This window comes from Eleutherodactylus coqui, chromosome 6 (genome assembly GCF_035609145.1).
Source record: "Eleutherodactylus coqui strain aEleCoq1 chromosome 6, aEleCoq1.hap1, whole genome shotgun sequence".
NCBI lineage: Eukaryota > Metazoa > Chordata > Amphibia > Anura > Eleutherodactylidae > Eleutherodactylus > Eleutherodactylus coqui.
In genome coordinates, this window is record NC_089842.1 from 54,569,184 (window position 1) to 54,588,735 (window position 19,552).

At 42.1% G+C, this 19,552-nt stretch overlaps 1 protein-coding gene across 2 annotated transcripts in view; it reads right to left on the reverse strand.

Moving 5' to 3' along the window:
• MORN1 (MORN repeat containing 1) overlaps window positions 1–19,552 on the reverse strand; it is a 370,129-nt gene that overhangs the window by 22,671 nt on the left and 327,906 nt on the right. The window lies entirely within an intron of this gene.

Genomic DNA, 19,552 nt, shown 5'->3' on the forward strand with positions numbered 1-19,552 from the left:
CACGCTGATTTATGCTGAATGCGGATTCAATCCTTGAAATACAAGAAACTTACACAATGAATTTGTAGCAAAATCTTCACGTGGCTTTAAATCTGTAGTGAAAATCCACAGCACGGTTAAAATGCGCACCGCAGGTCAATTTACACTGCAGATTATTGTCTGCAACGTATGGATGAGATTTCTCGAAGACGGATCCACAATGCTCGGACTGCAGATTTTCTGCATTCAAATCCATGGTGGAAAATTCACAGCAGATATACTATGTGTAGACACACTCTTAGGCCTTAGTCAGACGAGCGTTTTTTCGCGCGATTTGCGCATCGCATGTCGCATGCGCATGCGCAAATCGCGTGACCGGAGGCGAAAAATCGCGGGAAAAATCAGCACCTAGCCGCGTTTATCGTCGCTGCAAAACGCCCGTCTGACCGGAGAAAAATCGCCGTGCGCATCAAAATGCGCATGAAACTTCGTCTGACCGGCGAAAAAAATGATTTTGGTGCGCACATAAAACGCAGAACGCAGATAGGCGCGATCTGCGAATCGTCGTGTCCTATAATTTTGCGCATATGCGCATAAAAAGCGGACATGTGACCGATACCATAGCGAACCATTGGTTCTATATATGCGCAAATCGCATGCGCATGCGCAAATCGCGCGAAAAAACGCTCGTCTGACTAAGGCCTGAGGCTGGATTCACACGAACGTATATCGGCTTGGTTTTCACGCTGAGCCGATATACGTCGTCCTCATCTGCAGGTGGGGGGGGGGATGGAAGAGCCAGGGGCAGGAACTGAGCTCCCGCCCCCTCTCTCCCTCCTCTCCGCCCATCTGCACTATTTGCAATGAAAGGAGCCGGGATGGGGGCGGGGCTAAGTTCTGAGAATTACCCCCGCCCCTGTCACGCCTCTCTTCATTGCAAATAGTTCAGAGGGGCGAAGAGGAGGCAGAGAGGGGGCGGGAGCTCAGAGCACTGGCTCTTCGAGCCTCCCCCCCCTGCAGATGAGGACACCGTATATCGGCTCGGCGTGAAAACCGAGCCGATATACGTTCGTCTGAATCCAGCCTTAAAGGGAATATATTGTCAGAAAATTACCTATTTTTAAAATCAAAGTTTTCTGCAAAAATTTTTTTTTTTATACCTTTTCAGTTTTTTTCCCCCCTAATTGTCTGTGTCACTGTCTATATTTTAAAATAATCCTGAAATCTTGCAGTTCTCACTTATAATAAGCTGATTCTTCCTGTTCTGGAGAGAAAAACGTATAGCAGTCATCACATTTACATCACAAGCAATGAAAGGTGTCACCTGTCTATAGAGAACACAGGATCCAACAGTCACAATAAGTGATGGTTACAGCTTACCTCCGCCCCTTCCCTGCACAGTGACTTTTGCACAGGCCACAAAGAATGGCCACAACACTCTGGCACAGAAGTCAAAGACACGTTTTTCTAAACAAGTTTCCAATGGCTCACATCTCTGCTGTAAAGCATATCTCTGAAGTGCTGTTAGCATAATCAAGAAAAAAAAAATCTACAAATCATTAAATAAAAATGGATTAGCAAAAAAAAAGAAAATGTTCCACTACCTGATCCCAATTAGCGCCAAATCAAGAGGACATATTCCCATTAAAGGTATTATCCTATCTAAGCAAGCTGCTCTTAAAGAGAATGGGTCATCATAAAATAACCTATTGTATAAATCACGTTTGTAAGAAGTTTTGGCTGATTTAATTTTTTTTAAATTTAGCTGTCACGGTCTATGCTTTAAAAAAAAAAACTGCAGTTTTTACACTGTCCACTTAGCAGAATAACAATACCATAGATCAAAGTTCCATACCCTACAACCATCAAGCTGTGCTGTCATTGGTTGCTATATTATAAACTGCTATGGTAAAATGAAAGCTGCGCTGTGATTGGTTGCTATGGGCAACGGTTTTCAATCCTCAATTGCCCCATGTATTCCTGTCTGGAGACATATCATTTCCTGAAACACAAATTGTCAGCGCTCAGTATGACTCTTCGGGCTTATTTACACTAGCGTATATCTGCCCACGTTTTCATGGCCAGCCGATATACAATTCCATCTGAGCTGTCCCTCCTTTCTCTCCTCGTCACCAGCTCTCTGCCTCTCTCCTCCACTCCGGTATTTGGAATGGGAGGGGCGGAGCTAAGCTAGCCTATAACCTTTTCTGGGTCGAGATTATACTGTGTGTAAAATTTCATGTTAATCAATTGTACAGTTTGTGCGTGATGATCGAACAAACAGACAGACATTGAAAAATATAGAGAAGATAACACAGGATCCACCATTCACAACAGGTGATGGTCACAGCTCACCCCCTCCCATTCCCTGCACAATGACCTCTGCATATGTCACAGAGCATGCCCACAATGCTCTCCCACTGATGTTGATAGGTCAGCTCCTGTCTATTGTGTGAATGGCGCATGAGTTCTGCTGTAAGGATGCTCTGACATAGGATGGAATTAGTCTGCAGGACACAGCACAGTTTTGTGTTTTGTTGAAAAGTGCGGATTTTTTTGTGTTTTTAACAGTGGAACGTGTTCTATAGAAATTTTTGCAGAATTTCATGCATTTTTTGCCCCCAAACTTTAATTGTAGAATTACATCTCCTGAATGTTAGAAATCCTCAACAACAATTCCACAAGACGTCCTTAAATCCGCAGCAGAAAGATGGCTGCCCCCCATAGTCATGTAAGGCTCTCAGCTACTTTTAGTAATACATTCGGGTGTCTTAGGTACCTAATTTTATCTCCCCTCAAGAATATGATCCATGAGGGGAGATGAAACAAACTTGTTTTCTTTTTTTTTTTTTTACACTTTTTAAAAAACTTTTAGATGATCGCTGTTATCCATTGGATATTAGCGATCATGTGACTGGGAACCGCATACAGCGGCGTCCGGTGACAGCTCCCTGCTATAGGCTACTCATACTATCAGCAGGGAGTTTTTAAATTTCCCAGCCCTCTGCACGTGCGTGTGACATAATGTCTGGCGCACATGCGCAGATGCTGGTGTCAGGTCCTGCAGGACCAGAACGCCCGGGACATCGCGGAGGATGGGGGTGAGTATTCCCAGCTCCGCGTACAGATCAGATCCGTAAGGGGAGCTGAAACTTTATCTTTTATGTACTTCTCATTGACTTTAATGCGATTGCCGGTATCCGGTGGATACCGTCAATTGTGTGACTGGGGTCCCGCGGTTCGGGATGACAGCTCCAGGATGTCAGCTACCTCTGGTAACCCACAGCATGGAGCTGTCACGTCCAGAGCCTGCAGGGCTTTAAACCCCAGAGGATGCATGTTTTTACGTCCTCGGGGATTAAAGCCCAGCAGGCCAGGATGTAAAAACACTATGGGCTGGTCACTAAGGGGTTAAAACAAGGTCACCCCTATAATTAGTATACTTGAGGCCCATTTTTATTACAAATGATGTCTAGAAATGCAAGTAGATATTCCCATTTCTTGAAAATAAAACTCTCATCCATAATGATATCTCATCCCGCTGGAAAAAAAACATCTATATAAAACAACTAAATACTTAAAAAAAAATTTTTTTGTTTTAGCAAATGTTTTCTGGACTGTACCTTTAACTAGCCCATGGCAACATCTAGCGCAGTAATCTGCTGTATTTCCAACCGCTTTATTGACATTTCAGACAGACTGTCAGAAAGGAAAGGTCTATCCCACCTCTACCTGACAAGGCTTAAAGGAGATTAAAAAAAAAACTGCATAGGGGTGCAGAATCCAATTCCTCATATTAAAGCGTGCGAATTGTTTAGTATTTGGCATTCCTCAGTTCACAAGCTGGAACATATGGCGCACAATTACAGCACTCTATTCCGACACACTGACACACAACATGATTAAACAATGCTCTTTCCTGCTGCCATTCACTGATATGTGAACTCTCGTTATTCTCTGGGAGCCTCATTAATTTGCAGCCCGTCTCACAGACAGATGTCAGTTTCAGCAGCGGCGGTTTCACATATTTTTATAATGTCTCGCTGAAAGATGTTAGAACTTTTTCCATAGTACATAGTATATTTGAGCCAGATTTCACAGGCCTCGCGCTTTAAATGTTGATACAACACAGTATTAGGAGTTCAGGGGCAGTTTGGTCTCACCTTCGGATAACCCATGTGTTCTGTATGTAGTAAGGAACTGCTGGAATAACAATTCCTTAAAATATGCACTTTATTGGAACTTTTCTCTTTTGAGGCAGAAGTTTCCAGATGACCCCCCGTCACCAGATACAGAGTGCCTGCTTCCACATCAAAAGCATCGTCTTAGACTCTATGGATTTTAAGAGGACCTCTTAGCTTTCCTGACATGTCTATTTTAGAAAATACTTGTATCTGCCATAAAATAGCCAATCTGACGCATTTTTTCTTAAAATTCTGCATTGTACGATTCCTCTATTATTCTTCCTGAAAATACACAGACAACTGGGAGTTATTATAGCCTTTATCACTGGGATGTGTCCTAAGACTTTCTGGGTCACAGGCCTCTCACCAACGAAGCCAGAAACCTACTGCACACTGCTGAGGGGCAAACACCCCGAAACAGCTGTCTGTGTATGGTTTTCTGGTTTGGTTTCCTAATCCCAATCATTGTTTTACAGACTTGTTAAAGAGTTGAACATTGATTTGAAGGAATGCTGCGATCCAATAGGTGGCGCTGCAGAGGTATTGCTGCATCTTCCTTATTTCCAAGACTCACTGTCGTGACTGCAGGCTGTGTAGGGGCACACCTTGCTGACAAGCAGAATGGTAACATCCAGTTTTCATTAAATTTACAACAGGCATAATACCCTGCAATACTGCAGTATTGTAATTTATTATAAAAGCAATCAGATGATCACTTTTTTTAATTTACACTGCTACTTTTATTGTATGAAAATAGTAAAACATAAAAAAAACTGTACATACAATACTTGATGTTGTAACAAGTTGTAACATATACTGTATTACAAAAACAAGTGCGGAATTGGCGTTTTTTTTCATTCACTTCAAATTGAAGGTCCCAAACCATAAAATAAAGTGAATTCTGAGCCTAAAACAAGTAAATAATATCTCGTCCGGTGGAAGCCCCAGCATTGTAGCAGCGCAGTGAATTAATTCCAAGTCAATACTATTGTCTGGACCATACATCATCCTTAAAACCTGGATCCTCCCTATTCAATTCATTGAGAAAAAGCAATACAGATAATTCTCAGTGTGGGTGTGTTCTATGACTAAAAATACAGCTTCGTCCCGCAGTGATGGAACAGAGATAAATCACTGCAGAGACAGCAGCAGCCGAAACGACTGTCACTAATTACCATAGGCCACAAGACTGCAGGGGATGTAGAAATAGAAACATTAAGGCCTCATGTCCACGGTCTTAAAATCCCCAGCGTTTTTCCCGCAGACGGATCCACGCCCCATAGGGATGCATTGGACACCCGCGGGTAGTTAAATACCTGCGGATGTCATTTTTCCCGTCAGGCGCGGATCCGCGTGCGGGAAAAAAAATGGACATGCTCTATTTTCGTGCGGGTCTCCCGTGGGGACGGCTCCCGCAGTACCAGAATTAAACTCACCTGCTACAGACGATGCAGATCTTCCTTCCTTCGCGGCCGGATCTTCTTTCTTCGGCCCGGCGGATGTGCCCAGCACTGATTTTTAGCCTCATGTCCGCGGAGCAGGAGGGACCCGCTACGGATTCTACATGAAGAATCCGTGGCGGGACTGATTTTCCCCGTAGACATGAGGCCTAAAGGGGCACTCAACCTGGTGTGTGTACTTGTAAATGTAATAGGAGTTGCTTATATGGACATGTAACATGCAATCAAATTGTGATTGTTCTGAGTAAGAGAAACCAAGTAATCTTGTAGATAGGATACCTTTTAATGGCTAACAAAAATACATGATGTTATAGCAAGCTTTCAGATCTTCTATGGACCCTTCGTTCAGCTTAATGCTACTTAGTATAGATTTCGGTGTGGATCTATACCAGATTTCACCTCTTCAATAATGTGGATTTTGGTGCGGATTTCCTGCAAACCTTTGCACTGCAGAACATCCACAGCAAATCCACAATGCATGGATCTACACCCCCAAAGTTATATATATACTATAAAACAAGCTTTATGATGCGGCAGGCTTACATATAGTGGATCAGCTAGAGTATGGCTCTACCTAATGATTACAGTGCAGTTACCTCCAGTAAGTGACGTTGTTTCTGTTTGGAGTCGTCCATATAAGGTTTTCTTCTCTCTGGGTCCAGATCTGCCATTGAGACCTCTACCAGCCAAGACTTACCTCTTCATACTCTTCCCATCCTAATGTTGCACCTCCTAATCACCTTTTCAGTGTCCCCGTAGTAATAATTTGCCCACTGTCGTCCTACTTATTAATAGTTACCCTCTCTGTGGTCCTACTTATTAATATGACCCCTGTGTTGCACCACTTATTAATATGACTCTCTGTGGCCCCAATTAGTAATAGGACCCCCTCTGTGTCCTACTTAGTTCCAGGACCCCCTCTGCTTGCGGCATATAGTAACACAATCCCCTGTGGCCCCAATTAGTACTAGGGCCTTCTCTTTGTCCAAAAAAACAGTATAGGGTCCTGCTGCTAAACGTCTAGTTGAAGTACTTCTAAAGTAAGTGCCGCCCCCAACTATCCCTATTATACCAATCTGATGCCAATCTGTATACCTCTATATCAAATCAGAAGATTCAGAGGTACATTAATGGTGAACATGCAATTTGATCTGCCAGCATCATGTTATAATTAGAGATGAGCGAGCATACTTGCTAAGGACGATTACTCGATCGAGCATTGTCCTTAGCGAGTATCTCCCCACTCGGAAGAAAAGGTTCGGGTGCCGGCACGGGTGATAGGTGAGTTGCGGCAGTGAGCGGGGGGGGGGGGGGAGAGGGAGAGAGAGAGGGAGAGAGATCTCCGTTCCTCCCTGCTCTTCCCCGCTGCTCCTTGCCTGCCGCCGGCAGCCGAATCTTTTCTTCCGAGCGGGCAGGTACTCGCTAAGGACAATGCTCACTCGAGTAATTGCCCTTAGCGAGTATGCTCGCTCATCTCTAGTTATAATGCAAGAGGCACTGAGCAGATTTATATACTTTTTAGATTGAAGATTCAGCATAACTTGTATTTTATTCGTTAATCCAAGTTATGCTCATTCTATGCCCAGGAGTCCAATGGGCAGTCCTATCAGTGATTGTCAACTGTGTGCCCACTAATACAAGGAAGACTGTTAATCACTAATACAAGGAAGACTGTTAATCACTAATACAAGGAAGACTGTTAATCACTAATAGCACCACCCACTGGACTCCTAAGTATAAAAACAGCAGAGATTTAAATGAATAAATTATACATTCTACTGAATCTTTTCCTACGAAACTATATATCAATCTGCTCCGTTCCTTCTCCTCTCTAACATGCTGCCAGCATTTCCAAGGTGATGGGATCCCTTTAAGAAGTTTTGGGTGCTGTATTCAACCAACTCAGTGGTTGCATAGAGCTGTCATACTCTGAGCCCTAACTCAAAGGGCAATTGTTGTAAACTGTTGGATACTTTTCAAAGTTCTATTCTAACCTACAAAGCAAAATCTTTCTTCTACCGAGAAGCACTAATACCAAATCCACACTAAACATATTCATTCTGGATTGGAATTCATATCCATTAGCTCTGGCAGATTAGGGTTTGACAACCTCCTCCTCATCTAACAAACAACGGCGTGTAATTTACACAATATAGTGTGGAGTAGACGCAGTAAAGAAAACTTTGCCATTAAAAAGTCTCCAAGTCTTGATGTATCTTTTAATATATAACATAAACATCCTGTGCCGCTAAGTTACAGCATTTGTTTTCCGTTGTAAATGAAGAAAGTTCTCTTTATATGTAAAAATTCCACAATTTTAAATGCGAGAGCCTGTAATAATAATATGTTCCGCAGGGTGTGCAGTAAAAGGATATTAGAATTTACAAGCACCTCTACTTCTAAATGAGTGAAATGAAATAAAAGAGACCGGGTTATGAAAAGGTCAACAAAATATCATATTTAATGCAGTCTGCTGGAGGAACACACTGAATGCATTTAGACCAGGATTTTACCACTCTCCGTAAAAGCAAACCCATTTTCCAGCCTTCTGGAAATAATAGCAGTAGCCTTGAAAATATATTGATTTCTTTGCCCCTTAAAACGGCTTTAAAAAAAAAAAAAAACCATCATATAAGAATTAAGAAATACGAGACAAAAGATTTACAGGTCGGGATTGATGACGGTTTTATTGACATTAATGTATGGGGGCTATAGATGAGTGGGGAAAAAATGGGGGGAAAAAAGGCCGCGTCTTCAAGTGGCCAAGACACCCGCTGAAGGTCGGCTATGGAAACACTTAATTTGACGATGCCATTAAGTAATGTTAGTCTAGATATAGCGAAAGCCGCTGTTCTAAACGATGCATCTTATCCTGAAATGACAGTTCCATTTACACGGTGGATTCCTGCCATGGCATTTAAATATTTCTCAGTTGCTTGATAGCAACCGACTACAAAGTGCTCATTCATTAGAAAACACTTTTATTAATTAGCACAAGGAGGCTATAGACATCAATGAGCCTCATTAGCTCCAGTAATGAAGAAGTTTTAAGTAATCAGTTGCTAAGGAGCAACCGAGAGAATTTTAAACAGTTTTCTATATTTGGTCTCATGCACAAAAGAAGAGCTGTGTGCACCAAGCCCGTGCTCTGTGTGCTGTCGTATGATGTTCTGTATCCCTCTGCTACGAAAATGCCGCAATTTTTTTTTCTAGATTCACAGAGAATTTGACAAAAAAATACTATGTATACCTCTGTATGGAATTTGAGATATACAGGGGTTTAGTAGGGTGCTGCAGATGTCTATGGGTGTAATACGCCAATGTGTAGGAGACCTTTTTAATTACTCATGAAGCATGGTACAATGATGCTACAATGCCTCAAAGCAAAATACCACTAAGTGAGGCTGTAAAGATTAGTCGCTAAACAACTGGAAAACATATGCTGTACAGCTGGACATGCAAATTAGATATAGATTGGCCAATTTTGGCGGGTCCAGCTGATCATCTCATGTATAGTTGTAATATGGGACTGAAAGACAGCTCTCACAACAGGACCAAGGCATGGACTTCTGGAGCCGGGGGGTTACTGGGCTCTTCAGTCTCACTTGCTGGACACCGGGGCTTGACAAGGTCTTTTACAGTCTCTGGTATGGACTTTACAGTGACCGGGAAGTGGGGGGCAAAATCTCACCCACAAGGCTTTCCCAGCCTTTGCTCCTGTTGCTGTGGGTTTATAGGGAATGTGTCATCAGAAAAAGACCTATTAGATAAATAACATTTTTGTGTTAAACAGGTTTTTTAAGAATTTTTGGTGATTTTTTTTTTTTACTTTTAATCACAATCTACATTTAAAAAGATCCTGTATTTTTCACACTGACTACAAAGCCTAATATTAGTCGGTCACTTCCTGTTATGTTATGAAAACTTTGCAGCAGTCGTCTCACTAATACCACAGGCAGGATTACACTGAAATGTCAAGCCTATATGTAGGTAACACAGGATCCATTCGTAATAAGTATAGGCTGACTATCTACTCCCTCCCTGCAAAATTCATCTGCACAGGTCACAGAGCATGTCTAGAAAATCTCCTATACAAGTCAATGGGTCAGCTGCTGTCCATTGTGTGAATGGCCCATGAAGATGCTGTAAAGTGTAATTTCGGAATGCTGTTAAATGTAGCTCAGGAAAGATGGCAGCCCCCATAGTCATGTATAGACAACAGAATAAAAAATTCTACTATCAGAAAATAAAAACATATTAGAAAAAATTGAAAATATTTCTCTATTTGGTTTTAATTATAAAACAAAGTTAGGTGATGTAGTCCCTTTAAGGGAGGACTCCCCTCCATTGTGAAACCTGAAGAAACTTTTATTCCAAACAAATAGGAAATCTGTTTCTCTCCTGAATTGGGTGGAACAATTAAATGGTGCTGTCGGTGATTGGGGTCAAGTCCTTTTTGTCCCCAAAATGTGCTCATCTCCTACCAGCTTCTGGTCTGGTCTCCATCTGAGCATGCTCACAGGTGGAACCTGCTTCACTACTACACCACACTGGCTGCTTTCCATCAAAATGCCAGAACCCCCCTTCGCCTGCAGCACCCTCCGACTACCCCAATCCCAGTGCCTGAGGGTACAAACACATAAAAGAAAATGTAAAACTTTATACTCCCTGTGGCAACCAGTTTCCCCTCCTTACATAGTGGCCTCCCAACTCTCCCCTTTCTGCTGATGTTGAGGAAGATGCGGAAAGGAGAGATGGCTTTCAACTGCCTAATTCTTTTATTTTTGGGAAGGTAAGTAACTCTGGGAGTGACTTTATCCCCTTTCTGCATTCAGAACACAAGTATGTTCAGCCGAGCATGCATGTGTATGGAGGTGTAGGGCAAGATAGCTGTCAGCCAAATGAGCATTTGACCACAGCTACCTTATGTGTATGGCAAATCCCAACAGACCCCATCCTGCATAGTATCTTTAAAGGGGTTCTGACATGAAGAAAAAAAAATTGTACTCACCTTGCCTGGCCTGGCCCGATCGCCAGGCATGTCCCCTCCAGCCGGCATCATCTTCTGTGCCTTTAAAGCAGAGCAGGAGCGGTCAAAAAGACCGCTTCCTGGCTCTGCTCCGTCCGTCAGGCACTTCCGAGGTCAACGGACGGACCGCTCACAGCAAGCACGTCACAAGCAGTGCTTGCTGTGGGCGGCCCGTCCGTCCGGCTGAACTCCGGAGTGCTGCGCATGCGCAGTGGAGACGCAGCCCGTCCTGACTCCTGTCAGAGGGCAGCTCTCCACTGCGCATGCGCGCGATCCCGGAGCGGCGCGGCTCGTAGAGGAAGAAGACTGCCTGCCGGGAGCTGACCCCCCGATGTCAACAACAACAGAAGACAAGGTAAGTGTTATATTTTTATGCTTTAGCAGCCATTAAACCATGGGTTCCCTGGGTCCATTAGGCACACCAGGGGACAATGGCTGCTAAAGCATAAAAAAATTATTCATGTCAGAACCCCTTTAATAGGGTCTGCCGGGATTCCTATTGCTTCTTTGGATGGATGCAAATGTCCAGATCATGTTGAAGGCCCCCTCCTGAATAGTGTCAAATAATACATGGTGTGCCTGGCTATTGACATGGGTTAGGAGGTGTGTTATGTCTACTTAAAGAGAGCACCCAAAAGTTGTGTGGAGACACCTAGGGGGTGAGTCAGTCGGGGATGGCATAGTCTGTCCCCAAGGAGAGCACCCGAAAGGGGTGTGGGGACACCTAGATGGTGAGTGAGGAGACTTATAAGGCTATGCAAGCTCCTCTGGGGAATTAATGCAAATAAGGAAGATGGAAAGGTATTGTTCTATCTTCCTTATTTGGCTACTGACAAAAACGTTGGCTAACTGTTGGCAGGCTGCACTAATGGCAACCAAATACGATGACGGTCTAATGTGTATGACAGAAGACCATCTCTCTCCAAGTGTCTGTCGTATAGTTATCATACAGACAGAAGGCTGAAGCACCGACTCATAGTGATAAATATTAGTAAAAGCTACATAATCACCTCCGCTATATACTAAATATTCCACAGTATACTGTTGTAGTATATAGTAAATCTATTAAAACTCCCATGCTGATAAGTGTCTGGGAAGGGCTGGAGGGAACTGTGTGGTGAAGTCTTCTGGGTAGTTGAGGCCTCAAGGCAATTGCCCCTTTCCCCCCTAGTATAATCCAGGCCTGGACGTGCTTAAAATGTAACAATACAAGACCTCTTATTTACCCAGAGCTTGACGTCTTACACCCTGTACCGCTGAACAGGTTCCAACACATGTGATATTCATGGGGAGCCCCACTGGCCCTGATAGCCTAGCATTCCGAAGCTTGTATCCCCAATCCCCACCTTGTGCTTCAAGCTATAGAAAGGCAGTTGCACAGGATGCAATAACATTTTCTAGTTTATTGTTTGGGCAGTGTTATTTAAGAAACTGTCTGGAATTGTTACATGGGCATTTTACGGTAGTGTTATTTGGGAACTGTATGTTTTTTCGGTACACTGCATCATTGCATTATGCAATACACCATAAGTGAGAGCCATCAATGGAAGATACTGAACAGATAACCATCTAACCTAAGGCTGCCCACAGCAGGTAAGAATATTGTCAACTATTGACCTCATTACTTATGTAGACACATGTATATGCCCTTAAAAGATAAAAACAATACAAACTCCCTAACAATACAGTTAGTGCTATAGCATCGTGCATAAAGTATATATTGAATTCCAGGGCTTCATGGTAACAGAAGACACTTGGCTCATTGCTGAAGTTTGTTTCTGTCACCTTTAACGTGAGTTCTCGCAGTTTGCCGCCTTTTAAAGTTTAACACATTCCCATGTAAATGAGGTGAGCACACAGGTTCTCGCCCTCTTGGCACATCATCATGTATATGTTGCACACTGTTTTCTACAGTAGCACTGTAAAATGTAATACAGCACTTATTCTGCATGGCTGCTTGGAACAGGCCTGCCATATGGATATATACAAGTGCAAGTACAGTATTAACTCTCCCAGTAACAGCCACACAGGTAACAAAACATGTGTCAGCAGTAGAGAATCTGTGTATTTGCTAATATACAAGTCATTCACTACTGCAGTACCCTACACTGACAATTGTATGGGAGACCAACACACACCATATGCGGATTGCCCCCATCCCCATAGTAAGACAACAATCATATATATATTGTGCACAGAATGCATGCAGGGGGGTGAAAACAGGCCTTCTGTGTATTGGTAGGTGTGTTAATCAGCAGGGACAGCTGTACAGGTGTGTCTCAAGAAGCTGAAATCTCCAGACATATTCAGTTCCAGGTTGAAAGCCAGGTGAGAAGGTGTGGTAGCAGCACCAGAAACTGGGAGCCTGAGGTCCAGCGCTGACCAGATTACAGAGGAGTACGCTCTCCAGACACCCCGGGTGGGGGATAGTGATGGGGACCCTGAAATCGTATTATGTTCCAGTACATGTTTGCTGTGTGTGAAATAAAACCAGTGGAAGCTAGAATTTCAAGTAATCCGGTGTCCTGAGCCTTCATGCATCTCTTGAATGGAGAAGATGGCCAACCCAGAGAGCAAGTAACCCCCAGGTTGCCACAATATATTGCACTAATAGGCAGTCTACCTGTACTCTGCAGCAGGATAGCATGACATCCACACCACAACAGCTCTCAGTGAACAAACCATTACAGTACAAGAACCAAGCTCATAACATAAATACAACACCAGAACCAACCCCAGTACATAAATAGAGCACCAGATCCAAACTCGTAACATGAATGCTATATTAGAACCAAGCACATCACATAAATATAGCACCAGAACCAAGCTCAGTACATAAATACAGCCCCAGAACCAAACTCCTAACCCCTTAGTGTCCAGCCTACTTTCGTGCCTTAATGACCACGTGATTTTTATTGTCACATTGCAAGAGCCATAATTCGTTGACATAGCTGTATGAGAGCTTGTTTTTTTTTTTTAAGAACGAGGTGTATACTTTGATGGCACGACTATGGGGTTCATATAATGAGATGGAAACCACCCCCAGAAATTCTGCCATCATTTTTGAGTTTTGTTGTTACAGGGTTCACCAATCAGTAAAAATAAGATGATAACTTTCTTATCTGGATCAGAATGATTACCACAATACCAAGTTTATATTGTGTTTTTTTTATTTTTTGCTACTTTTTCACAACAAAAAAAGGTTTTAACGAATTAAGACGCATAACATTTTTATTTTCCTGCATGTGAGGTTGAAGTTTTTATTGGTACCATTTTCAGGTATATGTGACTTTTGTATTGCTATTTATTACGTTTTTTGGAAGGTGAATGAAAGATAAATACCAATTCTGGTGTTATTTTTTAAATTGTTTTTACAACGTTCACCATGCGGGATAAATATTTCCATTGTCTGAGTTGTACCGAATGCAGTAATATCAGGGCTCGTTCAAACAAGCACTGTTTTCGCGCTGTTAGAAGCGAGAAAAGATCGCTGCTATAGCGCAAAAAAGATTGTATGAACGGGCTACTTCAAGCTACATGAAGTAGCCTGTTCCCACGATCCGAGGTGTGCACTGCTTGCTTTCAAGGCTCCCATAAGAGCCTATGGGAAGCACGCAGCAAAGATAGGACATGTCCTATCTTTGCACGCACCTCGGAGCCGACATGTCCTGTCTTTTGTTAGGTGCGCTGGTTTAGCCCGCCTAACATTCTCTCATGTAAACGCTTCTATATTAACCTATTGGTTCCTATCAGAAGCGCATTCTGTATGCTGCTAACAGCACGAACACATCGCTAGTCTGAACAAGCCCTTATGTGCAGCGCTTTTTTTTTTTAAATAGTATTTTTAAAAAAGGGATTTTTGTACAGAAAAATGTGGATTTTTTTCTTTCACTTAAAGTTTATTGAACTTTTTTTACACTATTTTTTAGTAACTCAAGGAGACTTGAAGATGTGATTGTTCAATTCCAAGGATAGTACACTGCATTACTTATGTAGTGCATTCTAGTTAGCTTATGACAGCAGCCTGTTAGACTTCAGCAATAAAACTAAGCTCATAACAAATCCTGCAGCAGAATAATGTTCAGGACATAAACACAAGACTAAAACCAAGCTCTTAACATACATACAGCACCAGAACCAAGCTCATAATATAAATACAGCATGAACCACCCTCATTACATAGATACAAAACCCATTGTGTGGGTCTTGACTTGTCAACTCCTTGAAGACTATAGCACTAGTGTGGTGTGGTACTATATAGAGTGCTTGTTCAGTGTGGTGTAGTATTATATAGAGTGCTTCTTCAGTGTGCTGTAGTACTATATAGAGTACCTCTTCAGTGTGGTGTAGTACTATATACAGTGCTTGTTCAGTGTGGTGTAGTACTATATACAGTGCTTCTTCAGTGTGCTGTAGTACTATATAGCGTGCTTGTTCAGTGTGGTGTAGTAGTAGTATATAGAGTGCTTGTTCATTGTGGTGTAGTACGATATAGAGTGCTTGTTCAGTGTGGTGTAGTACTATATAGAGTGCTTCTTCAGTGTGGTGTAGTACTATATAGAGTGCTTCTTCAGTGTGGTGTAGTACTATATAGAGTGCTTGTTCAGTGTGGGGTAGTAGTAGTATATAGAGTGCTTGTTCATTGTGGTGCAGTACGATATAGAGTGCTTGTTCAGTGTGGTGTAGTAGTACTATATAGAGTGCTTGTTCAGTGTGGTGTAGTACTATATAGAACGCTTGTTCAGTGTGGTGTAGTACTATATAGAGTGCTTGTTTAGTGTGGTGTAGTACTATATAGAGTGTTTGTTCTGTGTGGTGTAGTACTATATAGAGTGTTTGTTCAGTGCGGTGTAGTACCATATAGAGTGCTTGTTCAGTGTGGTGTAGTACTATATAGTGTGTTTGTTCAGTGTGGTGTAGTACTATATAGAGTGTTTGTTCAGTGTGGTGTAGTACCATATAGAGTGCTTGTTCACTGTGGTGTAGTACGATATAGAGTGCTTGTTCAGTGTGGTGTAGTAGTACTATATAGAGTGCTTGTTCAGTGTGGTGTAGTACTATATAAAGTGCTTCTTCAGTGGGGTGTAGTACTATATAGAGTGCTTCTTAGTGTGGTGTAGTACTATATAGAACGCTTGTTCAGTGTGGTGTAGTACTATATAGAGTACCTTTTCAGTGTGGTGTAGTACTATATAGAGTGCTTCTTCAGTGTGGTGTAGTACTATATAGAGTGCCTCTTCAGTGTGGTGTAGTACTATATAGAGTGCTTGTTCAGTGTGGTGTAGTACTATATAGAGTGTTTGTTCAGTGTGGCGTAGTACTATATACAGTGCTTCTTCAGTGTGCTGTTGTACTATATAGAGTGTTTGTTCAGTGTGGTGTAGTACTATATAGAGTGCTTGTTCAGTGTGGTGTAGTACTATATAGAGTGCTTCTTCAGTGTGGTGTAGTACTATATAGAATGCCTCTTCAGTGTGGTGTAGTACTATATACAGTGCTTGTTCAGTGTGGTGTAGTACTATATACAGTGCTTCTTCAGTGTGGTGTTGTACTATATAGAGTGTTTGTTCAGTGTGGTGTAGTACTATATAGAGTGTTTGTTCAGTGTGGTGTAGTACTATATAGAGTGCTCGTTCAGTGTGGTGTAGTACTATATACAGTGCTTCTTCAGTGTGGTGTAGTACTATATAGAGTGCCTCTTCAGTGTGGTGTAGTACTATATAGAGTGCTTGTTCAGTGTGGTGTAGTACTATATAGAGTGCTTGTTCAGTGTGGTGTAGTACTATATAGAGTGCCTCTTCAGTGTGGTGTAGTACTATATACAGTGCTTGTTCAGTGTGGTGTAGTACTATATACAGTGCTTCTTCAGTGTGGTGTTGTACTATATAGAGTGTTTGTTCAGTGTGGTGTAGTACTATATAGAGTGTTTGTTCAGTGTGGTGTAGTACTATATAGAGTGCTCGTTCAGTGTGGTGTAGTACTATATACAGTGCTTCTTCAGTGTGGTGTAGTACTATATAGAGTGCCTCTTCAGTGTGGTGTAGTACTATATAGAGTGCTTGTTCAGTGTGGTGTAGTACTATATAGAGTGCTTGTTCAGTGTGGTGTAGTACTATATAGAGTGCCTCTTCAGTGTGGTGTAGTACTATATAGAGTGCTCGTTCAGTGTGGTGTAGTACTATATACAGTGCTTCTTCAGTGTGGTGTAGTACTATATAGAGTGCCTCTTCAGTGTGGTGTAGTACTATATAGAGTGTTTGTTCAGTGTGGTGTAGTACCATATAGAGTGCTTGTTCACTGTGGTGTAGTAAGATATAGAGTGCTTGTTCAGTGTGGTGTAGTAGTACTATATAGAGTGCTTGTTCAGTGTGGTGTAGTACTATATAAAGTGCTTCTTCAGTGGGGTGTAGTACTATATAGAGTGCTTCTTAGTGTGGTGTAGTACTATATAGAACGCTTGTTCAGTGTGGTGTAGTACTATATAGAGTACCTCTTCAGTGTGGTGTAGTACTATATAGAGTGCTTCTTCAGTGTGGTGTAGTACTACATAGAGTGCCTCTTCAGTGTGGTGTAGTACTATATAGAGTGCTTGTTCAGTGTGGTGTAGTACTATATAGAGTGTTTGTTCAGTGTGGCGTAGTACTATATACAGTGCTTCTTCAGTGTGCTGTTGTACTATATAGAGTGTTTGTTCAGTGTGTTGTAGTACTATATAGAGTGCTTGTTCAGTGTGGTGTAGTACTATATAGAGTGCTTCTTCAGTGTGGTGTAGTACTATATAGAATGCCTCTTCAGTGTGGTGTAGTACTATATACAGTGCTTGTTCAGTGTGGTGTAGTACTATATACAGTGCTTCTTCAGTGTGGTGTTGTACTATATAGAGTGTTTGTTCAGTGTGGTGTAGTACTATATAGAGTGTTTGTTCAGTGTGGTGTAGTACTATATAGAGTGCTCGTTCAGTGTGGTGTAGTACTATATACAGTGCTTCTTCAGTGTGGTGTAGTACTATATAGAGTGCCTCTTCAGTGTGGTGTAGTACTATATAGAGTGCTTGTTCAGTGTGGTGTAGTACTATATAGAGTGCTTGTTACCTCTGTGAAGTCAGCACCCCATCTTTCAAAAAAGTAATTCTTTTTATGAGTTCTGGATGCACCCCAAAGAGTTCTAGAGTTCCCTATTAATTTTTAAAATAGTTCTAGCAAATTAGGCAAAAAAATCAACAAATGTATCTCTGCGGTGCTAACTTCCAAAAATGATATTAATAAATCAGCGAGAACTTTGTAAATATGGGTATTAGAGCTTCGAGCATTAAGAGTTTTCTTCAGAACTCTTGAGGTGCTACCCAGAACTCTTATAAAATCGCGGGATTTCCCCGAATTTTTTTTTACACATAATAACTGAAATTTTTTTGATCCGGCATCTAAAAATCAGCGAGAACTTTATAAATATTGGTTCTAGAGCTTCGAGCATTAAGAGTTTTCTTCAGAACTCTTGAGATGCTACCCAGAACTCTTATAAAATCGCAGTATTTCCCCAAAAATTATTTACACATAATAACTGAAATTTTTGGATCAGGCATCTAAAAATCAGCGAGAACTTTGTAAATCTTGGTTCTAGAGCTTCGAGCATTAAGAGTTTTCTTCAGAACTCTTGAAGTGCTACCCAGAACTCTTATAAAATCGCAGGATTTCCCAAAAAATTATTTACACATAATAACTGAAATTTTTGGATCTGGCATCTAAAAATCATCGAGAACTTTGTAAATATTGGTTCTAGAGCTTCGAGCATTAAGAGTTTTCTTCAGAACTCTTGAGGTGCTACCCAGAACTCTTATAAAATGGCGGGATTTCCCAAAAAATTATTTACACATAAAAACTGTAATATTTGGAGCCGGCATTTGAAAATAAGCGAGAACTTTGTAAATATTGGTTCTAGAGCTTCGAGCATTTAGAGTTTTCTTCAGAACTCTTGAGGTGCTACCCAGAACTCTTATAAAATCGCAGGATTTTAGAGATGAGCGAACGTACTCGGATAGGCACTACTCGTCCGAGTAATGTGCCTTATCTGAGTACCGCTGTGTTCGTGCTCAAAGATTCGGGACGCGCTGCGGAGCGGGGAGCTGCAGGGGAGAGCGGGGAGGAACGGAGGGGAGATCTTTCTCTCCTTCTCTCCCGGCCGCTCTGCCCCGCTCCCCGCTCCGACTCACCTGTCAGCAGCGGAGCGCCCCGAATCTTTGAGCACGAACACAGCGGTACTCGGATAAGGCACATTACTCGGACGAGTAGTGCCTATCCGAGTACGTTCGCTCATCTCTACAGGATTTTCCCCAAATTTTTTTTTACACATAACTGAAATTTTTCTGATCCGGCATCTAAAAGTCAGTGAGAACTTTATAAATATTGGTTCTAGAGCTTCGAGCATTAAGAGTTTTCTTCAGAACTCTGGAGGTGCTATCCAGAACTCTTATAAAATAGCAGGATTTCCCCAAAAATTATTTACACATAATAACTGAATTTTTTTTTGATCCGGCATCTGAAAATCGGCGAGAACTTTGTAAATATTGGTTCTAGAGCTTCGAGCATTAAGGGCTCATGTCCACGGGGAAAATAAGAATTAAAATCCGCAGCGGATTTTAACTCTTCTCCCGCGCGCGGATCCGCACCCCATAGGGATGCATTGACCACCCGCGGGTAGATAAATACCCGCGGATCGTCAATAAAAGTGATTTTAAAAAAAATGGAGCATGAAAAAATCTGGACCATGCTCCATTTTCATGCGGGTCTCCCGCGGGGACGGCTCCCGCGGGCTTCTATTGAAGCCTATGGAAGCCGTCCGGATCCGCGGGACACAAAAATCATATTTTACTTACACGCTCCGGTTCTTCTCTTCAGCGCCGCGCC